Genomic DNA, 16,454 nt, shown 5'->3' on the forward strand with positions numbered 1-16,454 from the left:
CCCCTCACCCCCACCACCCCTCACCCCCCCAACTATCCCCACCCCTCACCCCCACCACCCCTCACCCCCACCACCCCTCACCCCCACCACCCCTCACCACCACCATCCCCCCCCCCCCCCCACCGCCCCCCCCCCCCCCCCCCCCACCATCCCTAACCGTCACTGCCCCTCAGCTTACAGCTGTCCTCGACAGTGACCACCGCACAGCCAATTCATAGAATCATTCGGCCCATAGCCTCTGCACCGGCCCCTGGAAAGTGCACCCTGTCGTGTTGGGTGCTCTGGTTCACAAACAACCAACAATGCTGGAAGTGGTGTAACTAACTATCCAACTAAGCTAACATACTGTAAACGTGGGTATAGCAATACCAGCTTAACGGTGGACCCTTTCCTATCACTAGCTATGGTGAGGCACTCAGCACTCACCTGTGTTGCAGGCTGTGAGCTCTGTGCTCCTAGCTGGCTGCAACTCGAACGAGCGGGAACTCTCCTGTCCCCTGTCTTTATAGTGCGTGTGCTCTCACTGGTGATTGGCTGCGGTGTTATGTATGCTGATTGGTCCCACTGCATGTCGATCAGTGTGAGTGTGATTGCACCATAATGTACTGATGTATATTCTGACATCCCCCTTTTTTACAAAGAACATGTGCCTGTGTGAGAATAAATAACGTGTAATGAGTGTATCTGACCATGTGTGTGCAGTATTTACATAACTATGTACATGAGGCTAGTCTATATACACGGGAAGGTGCCTGGTGCAGAGAAAAGAAAAACAAGGTGTTACACCAACAACAAAACTAACAACGAAAGCTATAAACAAACTAGTGAAATGCTGAAACAAGATGAAAGAACAAAGCATTGAGTCCAACATTGTAAGGCTCATAAATCAAGTCTCTGAGGTGGGCGATGAATTCGGGTTCACCGCCTCAAGGGTGGGTCAGGAGCCACCGGCTGGGGATCGGGCAGGGCTACGGCAGAGTGAGGAGGATGCAGAGTATTCGGAATCTCCACATAGTCCAGGTCGGGGACAACAGGAGGGCGTGGCACCGCTGGAGGATCGCGTAGCGAGCGGGGAACCAGACGAAGGGCACGCCGATTGCGGCGGCGAATGGAGCCATCAGGCAGACGAACCAGGAATGAGCGGGGAGACACCAGCCGAAGAACCACAGCAGTCACAGATCAGCCACCCTCCGGAAGATGGATGCGGACGTTGTCACCTGGCGCCAGAGCAGGAAGATCAGTCGCTCGAGCGCCATGCGCCGCCTTGTGCTGCGCGCGAGACTGTTGCATCCGCTGAAGGACCGGAGCATGGTCGAGGTCTGGGACGTGAATGGATGGTACAGTGGTCCTGAGGGTGAGACCCATCTGCAGCTGGGCTGGTGACAGGCCCGTGGACAGTGGAGCCGAGCGATAGGCCAGCAAGGCGAGGCAGAAGTCGGATCCTGCATCAGCAGCCTTGCAGAGGAGCCTCTTTACGATGTGGACGCCCTTTTCTGCTTTGCCATTTGACTGGGAGTGCAGGGGACTGGACGTCACGTGTACAAAGTTGTACCTGCTGGCGAAGTTAGACCATTCCTGGCTCGCGAAGCAGAGGCCATTGTCCGACATCACAGTGAGTGGGATGCCGTGACGAGCAAAGGTCTCTGCAGGCACGGGTAACAGCCGATGACGTGATGTCGTGCAGGCGTACAAAAATAATCAACTATGAGAACATAGTCCCTGCCGAGCACATGGAACAGGTCCACGCCTACCTTAGACCAAGGGGACGTGACCAACTCATGGGGCTGAAGGGTCTCCGTGGTTGGGCCGGCTGGAACCGCTGACAGGTGGGGCAATTGAGCACAGTGTGGGCAATGTCCTCATTGATGCCGGGCCAGTAGACAGCCTCTCGGGCCCTCCGTCGGCACTTCTCAATGCCGAGGTGGCCCTCGTGCAGCTGCTCTAAAACCAGGTGATGCACGCTGTGTGGGATCACGATGCGGTCCAGCTTCAGGAGGACGCCATCAACGACTGCCAGATCGTCTCGAATATTATAGAACTGCGGGCATTGTCCCTTGAGCCATCCGTCAGTCATGTGGTGCATCACACATTGTAGCAGGGGGTCAGCCGCAGTCTCACGGCGAATGTGGGTTAGGCGTTCATCCGTGGCCGGCAGATTGGCGACCGTGAAGGCCACATGGGCGTCGACTTGGCAAACGAACCCCTCTGGGTCGGACGGAGTGGTGACTGCCCTGGACAGAGCGTCGGCTATGATCAGGTCCTTACCCGGGGTGTACACGAGCTGGAAATCGTATCTCCGGAGTTTGAGCAGAATGCGTTGTAGCGAGGGGTCATGTCATTGAGGTCTTTTTGGATGATGCCGACCAGCGAACACAGTGAACTGGGGAAGGCCATACACGTAGTCATGGAACTAGTCGACACCAGTCAACAGGCCTAGGCACTCCTTCTCGATTTCCGCAAAGCGCTGCTCTGTTGGGGTCATGGCCCGTGACGCATAGGCAACGGGCCCATGACGAGGCGACATCTCGTTGCAGGAGCACCGCCCCAATGCCGGATTGGCTAGCGTCCGTTGATGTTTTCGTCTCTCTTGCAGGATCGAAAAACGCCAAAACCGGGGCGGTGGTCAGCTTGACCTTGAGCTCCTCCCATTCACGCTGGTGGGCGGGAAGCCACTGGAAGTCCGTCGTCTTCCTAACTAGGTTGCGGAGAGCCGTGGTGTGGGAAGCGAGGATAGGGATGAACTTTCCTTGGAAGTTGACCATTCCTAAGATCATTCTCTCCGCGCTCTTTACTGAAGTCTCGCCCTCCGACAAACAAAAATACACAATGTAAATACAGCGACACAGGCATCGGGTGAAGCAGACGCAGTGTAGTATTGCTCAGTGGAGGAGATGTGTGGAGAGATCAGGTCAGTCCATAAGAGGGTCGGTTAGGAGTCTGGTGACAGTGGGGAAGAAGCTGTTTTTGAGTCTGTTCGTGCGTGTTCTCAGACTTCTGTATCTCCTGCCCGATGGAAGATGTTGGAAGAGTGAGTAAGCCGGGTGGGAGGGATCTTTGATTATGCTGCCCGCTTTCCCCAGGCAGCGGGAGGTGTAGATGGAGTCAGTGGGTGGGAGGTATGTGATCCACACTCATAGAATCACAGAATTGACATTGCACAAAGAGGCCATTTGGCCCATCGAGCCTGCACCGGCCCTTGGAAAGAGCCCCTGGGCGCGATTCTCCCAGCCCCGTGCCGCGCTGCCCCGACGCCAGCCCCCGATTCTCCGCGCGGTCCCATTTGCGGCGGTGCGTTTGGCGTGGCCCCGGTCGCGGGCTGCGGCGCGGACGCCGATTCTCCGGGCCGGGTGGGCCGATCGTCTGCCGGAAAAAGCAGAGTCCAGCTGGCTCCGTCCACACCTGGTCGCTGTCGGCGCGCACTCTGTGCAGGATCGGGGGGGGGGCGGCCTGTGGGGGGGGGGGGCAAGGGGGGCTCCGTCCCCAGGGGGGGACTCCGATAGGGTCTGGCCCGTGATTGCGGCTGACCGATCGTCGGGCCGTCCTCTCCCCCCCCCGGGCCTACTTTGTTGTGCGTCCGGCCCCTGAACCCCCCGCGCCATGTTGCGTCGGGGCCGGTGTGTTCATTATGGGCTCCGCGCATGCGCGGGTTGGTGCCGCCTCCAGTGCGCGCCAGGAAGTGAGACCGCTCCAGCGCCCCCTGTGGGGGCCAGAATCACTACTGCGCCTGGTTTCGCCGCTGTGAAATGCGACGGTGTTCACGATGGTGTGGACACTCTGACCCGCGATCGGAGAATCGCACCCCATGTCTCCACCCTGTCCCCGTAACCCAGTAACCCCACCTAACCTGTTCTTTGGACACTAAGGACAATTTATCCTGGCCAATCTACCTAACCCGCACATCTTTGGACTGTGGGTGGAAACCGGAGCACCCGGAGGAAACCCACGCACACACGGGGAGGATGTGCAGACTCCGCACAGACAGTGACCCAAGCCGAATCGAACCTGGGACCCTGGAGCTGTGAAGCAACTGTGCTAACCACTGTGCTACCGTGCTGCCCTCACGTGATTCCTGCCCAGGGGACTGGAGAATATGGCGATGGGCCGCCTAATGGATGCAATTGGGTCATTCAGATCCATCCAAATTCATCTCCATGCTCCTGCCCGTCTGAGGTCTTGGACTTCGAACTGGGTGCACCTGCCCCCGCCCTCACCCCCCCAACTCCTGACCTCCCCCACAACCCCCCCGCCCCCCCAACCGTCCCCCGCCCCCCCAACGCCCGCAGTGTGTTTTCTGGTGGCGGAAGCACCACTGTTATCGGGTTTTGCCACTGTTCACACCCTCCACCGCTGCAGATTCTGTGGGGGGTCTCGCCATCATTTTCAAGGGTAAACCTCTCGGGGGGCAGGTACAGGTGGGTCTGGTGTAAATGGGCATCACTCAGTAAAGGTGGCAGGACATGTAGAGTATAAAATCCAGAAGGTTTTGTTCATGAAGCCCTGCTCCAGCCTCCATTGGGTTTTCTAGTTGAGGAATGATGTGAAAGTATTGGAGAGAGAGCGGAAATGACCAGAACCACTCCAGGGATGAGGAACATCCGTCATGAAGACTGGAGAAGTTGGGACTTCATTTCCTTGGCAAAGAGCAGGTTGAGAGGAGATTTGAAAGAGGTTTCCAAAATTGTGAGCCTGATGAGAGGAAACGTGGAATAAACAGTGAAGAAGACAGGGAACACCGAATGGGCAGACATGCAGCAGATGAATTTCCACACAGCAAGTTGTGAGGTTTTAGTAGTGTTCTAACCCCCAAGGGAAACCATTGCTGATCTCCCCATCGCTGAATACGGGCTTCCCGGACACGGGGCGGAGGCCTCCCAGTCAGGACTGTGCTGGGAGTGAGTTGCTGCCTTAAGCAGATCATTGTTTATTGTTAAATAAACCAAGTCTCTTCCCACTGACTTCCACAAGTTACTAAACTGGCGATGAGGGAAAAAGGAAACTCTGGACTCGCGAATGGGACCACCTGGCCCCCCAGGTAATTTACTATCCTGGAGCGTAAGGTCATAACAGTTCAGGATTCCACTATTTGGGAAGTTGGAAGCCTTCAATGCAGGCCTGAGTAACTGGAAGCAGTATGATGAGCACACCAGGTATTTCTTCCAGGTTAACGGGATTTTGGGGAAAGGCCGTCAGAAGGTCATCCTCCTGACAGCCTGCGGGACAACGACTTCTGGGATCATAAAGAGTCTCGCTTACCTGGCTTTAATATGGCAGTGTGGCCTCCAGGTGAATCGCTCACTGATTTCTTGACCTGCACTCACCTCTGCCCCCTGGTTCTCCTGGAGCTCTGGCATCCCACTGGTGTCTTCCACCGTGAAGACTGATGCAAAGTAACTATTCAGTTCGTCTGCCATTTCTTTGTTTCCTATTATTACTTCTCCAGACACATTTTCCAGTGGTCCAATGTCTGTTTTTGCCTCTCTCTTACCTTTTATATATTGAGAAAATCTCTTCCTAACTTCCTTTATATTACTAGCTAGCTTGCACTCATACTTCATCTTCTCCCCCCTTATTGCTTTTTTAGTCGTCCTCTGCTCGCTTTTAAAGGCTTCCCAATCCTCTGGCTTCCCACTAATCCTCGCCACTTTGTATGCTTATTTGGATTCCAGCCCTGATCCCCTTGCAGCCACGTCTCTGTGATGCCCACAATATCGTACCGGCCAATTTCAATGTGCGCAACAAGCTCATTTACCTTGTTCCGTAAATATACTTACTTACACTCGTAAATAAACGTGGCTCATTTTGCGTTTCGTAAAGGAAATCCTCCAGCCAGTTTTGTGGACAAATCCTCCACCCTCAGCATCGGGTACCTGTACAGGTGTGGAGAAGGTGGTCAAGAAGGCAAATGGCATGCTGACCTTCATCGGTCGGGGCATTGAATATAAAAATTGGCAAGTCCTGTTGCAGCTGTACAGAAGCTTAGTTAGGCTTCATTTGGAATATTGTGGACAATTCTGGTCGCCACACTACCAGAAGGATGTGGTTGCTTTTGAGACTGAACAGAGCGGTTTGCTAGGATGTTGCCTGGGATGGAGGGCGTTAGCTATGAGGAGAGGTTAGAAAAACTCGGTCTGTTCTCACTGGAACAATGGAGGTTGAGAGGCGACCTGATAGAGGTCCACAAGATCATGAGTGGCATGGACAGAGTGGATAGTCAGATGCTATTGCCCAGGGTTAGAGAGTCAAGTACTCGGGGACATGGGTTTAAAGTGCGTGGGGAAAAGTTTAGAACAGATGTGCGAGGCAAGTTTTTTTACACAGAGGGTGGTAAATTTATTATTATAAATATATGGAACGCGCTGCCTGGGGAGGGGGTGGGAGCAGGTAATATCATAGAATTTACAGTGCAGAAGGAGGCCATTCAGCCCATCGAGTCTGCACCAGCTCTTAGAAAGAGCACCCTACCCAAGGTCAACACCTCCACCCTATCCCCATAACCCAGTAAACCCCACCCAACACTAAGGACAATTTGTCATGGCCAATCCACCTAACCTGCACATCTTTGGACTGTGGGAGGAAACCGGAGCACCCGGAGGAAACCCACGCACACACGGGGAGGACGTGCAGACTCCGCACAGACAGTGACCCAAGCCGGAATCGAACCTTGGACCCTGGAGCTGTGAAGCAATTGTGCTATCCACAATGCTACCGTGCTTTTAAGGGATATCAAGACAAATATATGAATAGGGTGGGAATGGACTCTGTAAGGCATCTTAGGCTGGTATCATGGTCGGTACAGGCTTGCAGGGCCGAAGGGCCTGTTCCTGTGCTGTATTGTTCTTTGTCTCAAGGTGGATAAGTCACCTGGACCGGATGGACTACACCCCAGGGTCCTAAAAGAGGTAGCGGAGGAAATTGTGGAGGCTTTGGTGATGATCTATCAGGAATCACCGGGGGCAGGAAGGGTCCCAGAGGACTGGAAAGTGGCGAATGTAACACCCCTGTTTAAGAAGGGAGGAGGCAGTAGACGGGAAATTATAGGCCGGTTAGCCTGACTTCGGTCATTGGTAAGATTTTAGAGTCTGTTATTAAAGATGAGATCGCAGAGTACTTGGAAGTGCATAAAATAGGACTGAGTCAGCACGGCTTCGTCAAAGGGGGATCGTGTCTGACAAATCTGTTAGAGTTCTTTGAGGAGGTAACAAGGAAGTTAGACAAAGGAGAACCAGTGGACGTGATTTATTTAGATTTCCAGAAGGCCTTTGACAAGGTGCCGCATAGGAGACTGTTAAATAAGTTAAGAGCCCATGGTGTTCAGGGTAAGATCCTGGCATGGATAGAGGATTGGCTGACTGGCAGAGGGTGGGGATAAAGGGGTCTTTTTCAGGATGGCAGCCGGAGACTAGTGGTGTGCCTCAGGGGTCTGTGCTGGGATCACAACTTTTCACAATATACATTAATGATCTGGAAGAAGGAATGGAAGGCACTGTTGCTAAGTTCACTCGGTAGTTAGGAAGGCAAATGCAATGTTCGCATTCATGTCAAGAGGGCTAGAATACAAGACCAGGGATGTACTTCTGAGGCTGTATAATGCTCTGGTCAGACCCCATTTGGAGTACTGTGAGCAGTTTTATCCCCATATCTAAGGAAGGATGTGCTGACCTTGGAAAGGGTCCAGAGGAGGTTCACAAGAATGATCCCTGGAATGAAGAGCTTGTCGTATGAGGAACGGTTGAGGACTCTGGGTCTGTACTCGTTGGAGTTTAGAAGGACGAGGGGGGATCTTATTGAAATTTACAGGATACTGCGAGGCCTGGATAGAGTGGACGCGGAGAGGATGTTTCCACTTGTAGGAAAAACTAGAAGCAGAGGACACAATCTCAGACTAAAGGGACGATCCTTGAACACAGAGATGAGGAGGAATTTCTTCAGCCAGAGGGTGGTGAATCTGTGGAACTCTTTGCCGCAGAAGGCTGTGGAGGCCAAATCACTGAGTGTCTTTAAGACAGAGATAGATAGGTTCTTGATCAATAAGGGGATCAGGGGTTATGGAGAGAAGGCAGGAGAATGGGGATGAGAAAATATCAGCCATGATTGAATGGCGGAGCAGACTCGATGGGCCGAGTGGCCTAATTCTGCTCCTATGTCTTGTGGTCTTTTGGTGGAGATAGATCCTGAGTCCAGGAAATTTGCCACCATAAAGACCCAGCTCCCGTTGGGGTATAACGGCCCTGGGGAATATCCTGCTGGATCAGCCAAAGGTGCCCGTCTATCTGGGTGATGAGCCCGTCACGGGCACCACGGAGAAGGATCACATGGACAACCTGCCAGAAGTGCTCCCGTGGTTTTCCCAAGTAGACACCCGGCTAAAGCGGAGCACCTGTGTGTTCCGCGTTCGAGCGGCGATTTCCTTAGGTTACAGGGTGGACAGCGATGGTCTACACCCACTGGAGGGCAAGGTTCGGGCTATTAAAGGGGCCCCAACCCCGAAGAACACCACCGAACTCCGGGGCCTGGTAAATCATTGTGGGAAGGTCATTGCCAACCCAGCCAGCCCATTGGCTCCACTCCACATATCATTGATGACGGAGCAGCAGTGGTTCTGGGGTGTCCGAGAAGACAAAGTATCTGTTGTGTACACAGCTCCTCGTGCGCTATTATCCAGCACGGCCGCTAATCCTGACATGCGATGCCCCCCCCGATGGCATTGGGGCAGTGCTGGTGCACCGTTGGGATGGCGACACGGAATGCACCATTGCTTTCGCCTCGAGGACCCTGGCGGACACCGAGTGACATTATGCTCAAATCGGGAAGGCGGGCTTGCGGTAATATTTGGTGTCGAGAAGTTCCATCAGTATCGTTACGTGTGACATTTCTCCACAGCGACTGACCACAAGCCCCTGCTCGGCCTTCTCAGGGTGGGTGAGGGGATGCCAGGCATCGCATTGGCTAGAATTCAGTGTTGGGAGGTTCTGCTCGCTGCGTATGAATATTTGTTTGGACACAGTCCGGGTATGGACACCTTGCCAGTGATGATTACGCCGATGCGCTGATTGGCACAGCGAGATCCGGAACTGCCAAACTTTGTGGAGCAGTGGAGAAAAAGGGGACCCCTCCTGAGCTCTCCAGCCGCTCTCTGAGCTCATCGTGGGGCGCGGTGTCCTAACGTGGGGAGCTCGGGTGGTCATCACACTGCAGGGTCAGTGGTCCCTGCCGCAGGGTCAGAGGACCCTGCCGCAGGGTCAGAGGTCCTTGCCACAGGGTCAGACGTCCCTGTCGCAGGGTCAGAGGTCCTTGCCACAGGGTCAGAGGTCTCTGCCGCAGGGTCAGAGGTCCCTGCTGCAGGATCTTCACCCAGGCACCTCTAAGATGACAATGTTGGCCAGTAGTTATGTGTGGCGGCCCAGCATTGATGGGGCTATCGAGAGGGTCGTGCCAGGTACTCAGCTGGCCAGGAGCATCAGAAACTCCCGCCGGTGGCCTCCCTTCATCCCTGGAAATGTCCGGGACGCCCACGGATTTTGCCGGATGTTTCATGGGGCCCATGTTCCTCATTATCGTGGATGCCCACTCGAAGTGGCCAGAGGTATACGAGACGTCCTCAACATCATCCAGGACCACCATAGAAAAGCTCCAGGCCTCGTTTAGCACCCATGGGACCCCCGAGTTCCTGGTAACAGATCATGGGATGTCATTCACTGTTATATCACCCTTGGTGGTAATACATTGTGTTCTTTGTCTTTATATCCAGAATGGTCCGGTGTGTTGACAAAGAATCCACCAATCATAAGATTGAAACAAAACTAATTTATTATAAAACTATTGATTAAATCAACAAAGAACAAAGAAATGTACAGCACAGGAACAGGCCCTTCGGCCCTCCAAGCCCGTGCCGACCATGCTGCCCGACTAAACTACAATCTTCTATGACCTAGCCAGTTCTGTATCCACCTTGCCAGCTCACCCCTGATCCCGTGTGACTTCACCTTTTGTACTAATCTACCATGAGGGACCTTGTCAAAGGCCTTACTGAAGTCCATATGCCCCTTAAATGTCCCTATCGTCCCTGCTTCCACTACCTCCTCCGGTAGCGAGTTCCAGGCACCCACTACCCTCTGCGTAAAAAACTTGCCTCGTACATCTACTCTAAACCTTGCCCCTCTCACCTTAAACCTATGCCCCCTAGTAATTGACCCCTCTACCCTGGGGAAAAGCCTCTGACTATCCACTCTTGTCTATGCCCCTCATAATTTTGTAGACCTCTATCACGTCTCCCCTCAACCTCCTTCGTTCCAGTGAGAACAAACCGAGTTTATTCAACCGCTCCTCATAGCTAATGCCCTCCATACCAGGCAACATTCTGGTAAATCTCTTCTGCACCCTCTCTAAAGCCTCCACATCCTTCTGGTAGTGTGGCGACCAGAATTGAACACTATACTCCAAGTGTGGCCTAACTAAGGTTCTATACAGCTGCAACATGACTTGCCAATTCTTATACTCAATGCCCCGGCCAATGAAGGCAAGCATGCCGTATGCCTTCTTGACTACCTTCTCCACCTGTGTTGCCCCTTTCAATGACCTGTGGACCTGTACTCCTAGATCTCTTTGACTTTCAATACTCTTGAGGGTTCTACCATTCACTGTATATTCCCTACCTGCATTAGACCTTCCAAAATGCATTACCTCACATTTGTCCGGATTAAACTCCATCTGCCATCTGTCCGCCCAAGTCTCCAGACAATCTAAATCCTGCTGTATCCTCAGACAGTCCTCATCGCTATCCGCAATTCCACCAACCTTTGTGTCGTCTGCAAACTTACTAATCAGACCAGTTACATTTTCCTCCAAATCATTTATATATACTACAAAGAGCAAAGGTCCCAGCACTGATCCCTGTGGAACACCACTGGTCACAGCCCTCCAATTAGAAAAGCATCCTTCCATTGCTACTCTCTGCCTTCTATGACCTAGCCAGTTCTGTATCCACCTTGCCAGCTCACCCCTGATCCCGTGTGACTTCACCTTTTGTACTAGTCTACCATGAGGGACCTTGTCAAAGGCCTTACTGAAGTCCATATAGACAACATCCACTGCCCTACCTGCATCAATCATCTTAGTGACCTCCTCGAAAAACTCTATCAAGTTAGTGAGACACGACCTCCCCTTCACAAAACCATGCTGCCTCTCACTAATACGTCCATTTGCTTCAAAATGGGAGTAGATCCTGTCTCGAAGAATTCTCTCCAGTAATTTCACTACCACTGAAGTAAGGCTCACCGGCCTGTAGTTCCCTGGATTATCCTTGCTACCCTTCTTAAACAGAGGAACAACATTGGCTATTCTCCAGTCCTCCGGGTCATCACCTGAAGACAGTGAGGATCCCAAGATTTCTGTCAAGGCCTCAGCAATTTCCTCTCCAGCCTCCTTCAGTATTCTGGGGTAGATCCCGTCAGGCCCTGGGGACTTATCTACCTTAATATTTTTCAAGACACCCAACACCTCGTCTTTTTGGATCTCAATGTGACCCAGGCTATCTACACACCCTTCTCCAGACTCAACATCTACCAATTCCTTCTCTTTGGTGAATACTGATGCAAAGTATTCATTTAGTACCTCGCCCATTTCCTCTGGCTCCACACATAGATTCCCTTGCCTATCCTTCAGTGGGCCAACCCTTTCCCTGGCTACCCTCTTGCTTTTTATGTACGTGTAAAAAGCCTTGGGATTTTCCTTAACCCTATTTGCCAATGACTTTTCATGACCCCTTCTAGCCCTCCTGACTCCTTGCTTAAGTTCCTTCCTACTTTCCTTATATTCCACGCAGGCTTCGTCTGTACCCAGCCTTTTAGCCCTGACAAATGCCTCCTTTTTCTTTTTGACGAGGCCTACAATGTCTCGTTATCCAAGGTTCCCGAAAATTGCCGTATTTATCCTTCTTCCTCACAGGAACATGCCGGTCCTGAATTCCTTTCAACTGACACTTGAAAGCCTCCCACATGTCAGATGTTGATTTGCCCTCAAACATCCGCCCCCAATCTATGTTCTTCAGTTCCCGCCTAATATTGTTATAATTAGCCTTCCCCCAATTTAGCACATTCATCCTCGGACCACTCTTATCCTTGTCCACCAGTACTTTAAAACTTACTGAATTGTGGTCACTGTTCCCAAAATGCTCCCCTACTGAAACATCTACCACCTGGCCGGGCTCATTCCCCAATACCAGGTCCAGTACCGCCCCTTCACTAGTTGGACTGTCTACATATTGTTTTAAGAAGCCCTCCTGGATGCTCCTTACAAACTCCGCCCCGTCTAAGCCCCTGGCACTAAGTGAGTCCCAGTCAATATTGGGGAAGTTGAAGTCTCCCATCACCACAACCCTGTTGTTTTTACTCTTTTCCAAAATCTGTCTATCTATCTGCTCCTCTATCTCCCGCTGGCTGTTGGGAGGCCTGTAGTAAACCCCCAACATTGTGACTGCACCCTTCTTATTCCTGATCTCTACCCATATAGCCTCACTGCCCTCTGAGGTGTCCTCCCGCAGTACAGCTGTGATATTCTCCCGAACCAGTAGCGCAACTCCGCCTCCCCTTTTACATCCCCCTCTATCCCGCCTGAAACATCTAAATCCTGGAACGTTTAGCTGCCAATCCTGCCCTTCCCTCAACCAGGTCTCTGTAATGGCAACAACATCATAGTTCCAAGTACTAATCCAAGCTCTAAGTTCATCTGCCTTACCCGTAATACTTCTTGCATTAAAACATATGCACTTCAGGCCACCAGACCCGCTGTGTTCAGCAACTTCTCCCTGTCTGCTCTGCCTCAGAGCCCCACTGTCCCTATGAAGTTTGCACAGTCTACTGAGCTACAGTTAATAATTAAGTAATATTGAATCTGTCTAGCAGTACTCAATAATCTAAATAGTCACTAACTACACTATGATCTAACCTCGTGCTAACTCTGTCTTATCGAATCTTCTCCTCGTGCTGTTGTTATGCTTTCTCTCAGATTTCTCTCAGGGTCTGATTGGTGGTGCCCTTTGGGGTTAAATTGCACAGAGATGAAATAATTAACCCTTCACTGACCTGACTATATAAATATCATTACATTCACGAGTGAAGAATTTGCCACATTTATGAAGGTGAACGGTATTCGGCATATTCGAACCGCCGGGTATTATCCCCGCTCCCAATGGCCTGGTGGAGAGGGCGGTCCACACCTTCAAACAGGGCATAAAAAAACAATCCCTGTGTTCCATGGGCAGCTGGCTAGCGGGGTTCCTGTTTAATTGCCGCACAGTGTGACGTGACGATGGAGATCGCTCCTGTGGGACTGCCAATGGCCGATGACTGAGAACCCAGTTGAGTCTGACGTTTCCGAACCTCAGCACGAAGGTGGAGGCACAGCAGAAGGCGCAGGAGAGGCGCCACACCTTGATGCCAGGCCGGGAATTTCACTCCGAGATGCACTCTATGCTATAACATTGTGTTGGGGCCACGTTGGACCCCAGGCATCTCGCAGGAGGGAACAGCCACGCTCTCGTATACAGCCCGCTTCAGAAAAAGCACTTGAGCCACCTGAAGAAACAACACTTTGTGATGCCCACGCTGCAGTGTTGTCGTCTCCTCTGCACCAGGAACTGGCCCGCAGCCTGGGGACACAGCCGTCTGGATCACAACTCCCGGTCCAGTAGGAGGAGGAGGATGGCTCCGGATCAGATAGACACTGTACCAGCGGACAACGCTGTGTCCGGGACCAGGGTGCCAGCAATATCGCTTCAGAGATCAGCCAGTAAATGGCGGTAGACAATCCGATACACTTTGCCCGACCCAGAAACGCAGCACAGTCCCGGCCCAGAAGGCCCCTTCCACTGGATTGGATTGGATTTGTTTATTGTCCTGTGTACCGAGGCACAGTGAAAAGTATTTTTCTGCGAGCAGCTCAACAGATCATTAAGTACATGAGAAGAAAAGGGAATAAAATAAAATACATAATAGGGTGTTTTAACCCCCAGGAGGAGCCCGGGGAAGTCTGATCTCCCTATCAGTCTCAGATAGAAGGCGGAGGTCATCCAGCTGGAGCTCATCACAAACTAACATAAGAAATGGCCCAAAGCAGGGCCATGGGTGGTTAACCCTCCCAGCAAGGACTGTACCGGGAACGAGTTACTCCCCTGACCAACATCTCCCAGCAAGGACTGTCCCGGGAGCGAGTTACTCCCCTGACCAACAGCTCCCAGCAAGGACTGTACCGGGAGCGAGTTACTCCCCTGAGCAACATCTCCCAGCAAGGACTGTACCGGGAGCGAGTTACTCCCCTGACCAACATCTCCCAGCAAGGACTGTACCGGGAGCGAATTACTCCCCTGACCAACATCTCCCAGCAAGGACTGTACCGGGAGCGAGTTACTCCCCTGACCAACATCTCCCAGCAAGGACTGTACCGGGAGCGAGTTACTCCCCTGACCAACATCTCCCAGCAAGGACTGTACCGGGAGCGAGTTACTCCCCTGACCAACATCTCCCAGCAAGGACTGTACCGGGAGTGAGTTATTTGGCAGGTAGGATCAAGGAAAACCCAAAAGCTTTCTATAGGTATGTCAGGAATAAGCAAATGACTAGGGTAAGAGTAGGACCAGTCAAGGACAGGGATGGGAAGTTGTGTGTGGAGTCTGAAGAGATAGGCGAGATACTAAATGAATATTTTTCGTCAGTATTCACTCAGGAAAATGATAATGTTGTGGAGGAGAATGCTGAGACCCAGGCTATTAGAATAGATGGCATTGAGGTACGTAGGGAAGAGGTGTTGGCAATTCTGGACAGGCTGAAAATAGATAAGTCCCCGGGGCCTGATGGGATTTATCCTAGGATTCTCTGGGAGGCCAGGGAAGAGATTGCTGGGCCTTTGGCTTTGATTTTTATGTCATCATTGGCTACAGGAATAGTGCCAGAGGACTGGAGGTTAGCAAATGTGGTCCCTTTGTTCAAAAAGGGGAGTAGAGACAACCCAGGCAACTATAGACCGGTGAGCCTCACGTCTGTTGTGGGTAAAGTCTTGGAGGGGATTATAAGAGACAAGATTTATAATTATCCAGATAGGAATAATATGATCAGGGATAGTCAGCATGGCTTTGTGAAGGGTAGGTCATGCCTCACAAACCTTATTGAGTTCTTTGAGAAGGTGACTGAACAGGTAGACGAGGGTAGAACAGTTGATGTGGTGTATATGGATTTCAGTAAAGCGTTTGATAAGGTTCCCCACGGTAGGCTATTGCAGAAATTACGGAGGCTGGGGATTGAGGGTGATTTAGAGATGTGGATCAGAAATTGGCTAGCTGAAAGAAGACAGAGGGTGGTGGTTGATGGGAAATGTTCAGAATGGAGTTCAGTTACAAGTGGCGCACCACAAGGATCTGTTCTGGGGCCGTTGCTGTTTATCATTTTTATCAATGACCTAGAGGAGGGTGCAGAAGGGTGGGTGAGTAAATTTGCAGACGACACTAAAGTCGGTGATGTTGTCGACAGTGCGGAAGGATGTAGCAGGTTACAGAGGGACATAGATAAGCTGCAGAGTTGGGCTGAGAGGTGGCAAATGGAGTTTAATGTAGAAAAGTGTGAGGTGATTCACTTTGGAAGGAATAACAGGAATGCGGAATATTTGGCTAATGGTAAAGTTCTTGGAAGTGTGGATGAGCAGAGGGATCTAGGTGTCCATGTACATAGATCCCTGAAAGTTGCCACCCAGGTTGATAGGGTTGTGAAGAAGGCCTATGGAGTGTTGGCCTTTATTGGTAGAGGGATTGAGCTCCGGAGTCATGAGGTCATGTTGCAGCTGTACAAAACTCTGGTACTACCGCATTTGGAGTATTGCGTACAGTTCTGGTCACCGCATTATAGGAAGGACGTGGAAGCTTTGGAGCGGGTGCAGAGGAGATTTACCAGGATGTTGCCTGGTATGGAGGGAAACTCTTATGAGGAAAGGCTGATGGACTTGAGGTTGTTTTCGTTGGAGAGAAGAAGGTTAAGAGGAGACTTAATAGAGGCATACAAAATGATCAGGGGGGTTAGATAGGGTGGACAGTGAGAGCCTTCTCCCGCGGATGGAAATGGCTGGCACGAGGGGACATAGCTTTAAACTGAGGGGTAATAGATATAGGACAGAGGTCAGAGGTAGGTTCTTTACGCAAAGAGTGGTGAGGCCGTGGAATGCCCTACCTGCAACAGTAGTGAACTCGCCAACATTGAGGGCATTTAAAAGTTTATTGGATAAGCATATGGATGATAATGGCATAGTGTAGGTTAGATGGCTTTTGTTTCGGTACAACATCGTGGGCCGAAGGGCCTGTACTGCGCTGTATCGTTCTATGTTCTATGTACTCCCCTGAGCAACAGCTCCCAGCAAGGACTGTACGGGAGCGAGTTACTCCCCTGACCAACATCTCCCAGCAAGGACTGTACCAG

General features: G+C 51.7%; 1 protein-coding gene across 1 annotated transcript in view; it reads left to right on the forward strand.

The window, feature by feature from the left end:
• LOC140385688 (unconventional myosin-X-like) overlaps positions 1-16,454 on the forward strand; it is a 706,039-nt gene that overhangs the window by 284,578 nt on the left and 405,007 nt on the right. The window lies entirely within an intron of this gene.

The sequence above is a fragment of the Scyliorhinus torazame genome, chromosome 2 (genome assembly GCF_047496885.1).
Source record: "Scyliorhinus torazame isolate Kashiwa2021f chromosome 2, sScyTor2.1, whole genome shotgun sequence".
NCBI lineage: Eukaryota > Metazoa > Chordata > Chondrichthyes > Carcharhiniformes > Scyliorhinidae > Scyliorhinus > Scyliorhinus torazame.